Consider the following 451-nt stretch of genomic DNA (forward strand, 5'->3'; position numbering starts at 1 on the left):
GTCTCTCTCTCTCTCTCTCTCTCTCTCTCTCTCTCTCTCTCCCGTCCTCTCTCTCCCTCTCTCTCTAGCTCTCTCTCGCTCTCTGTCTCTAATGCAGGTGGCGCCACCGTACGTACCTCAGCTTTTGCTCCAACTCCGCCTTAATGGCCGCCTTGTCGACAGAGGGCGCCACCGTCTGCGCGGCCTGCTGCTGCTGCAGTGCTGCTACCTGGTGCTGCTTCTTCGTTAGCTGGGCCTGGAGACCTTCGTGACCTTGAACCATCGACTGCAGCTGTGCCTTTAACTTCTACAGAGAGAGAAGGAGAGAGATGTATGTGAGAGAGAGAGAGAGAGAGACGGAGAAGAGAGAGAGAGACGGAGAGAGAGGGAAAAAGAGATAGAGACACCATGAGAGAGAGAGAGAGAGAAATTGAGACAGAGAGAGGGAGAGAGAGAGAGAGAGAGAGAGAGA

This window comes from Priapulus caudatus, unplaced genomic scaffold (genome assembly GCF_000485595.1).
Source record: "Priapulus caudatus unplaced genomic scaffold, Priapulus_caudatus-5.0.1 Scaffold1925, whole genome shotgun sequence".
In the NCBI taxonomy this organism is placed as follows: Eukaryota; Metazoa; Priapulida; class Priapulimorpha; order Priapulimorphida; family Priapulidae; genus Priapulus; species Priapulus caudatus.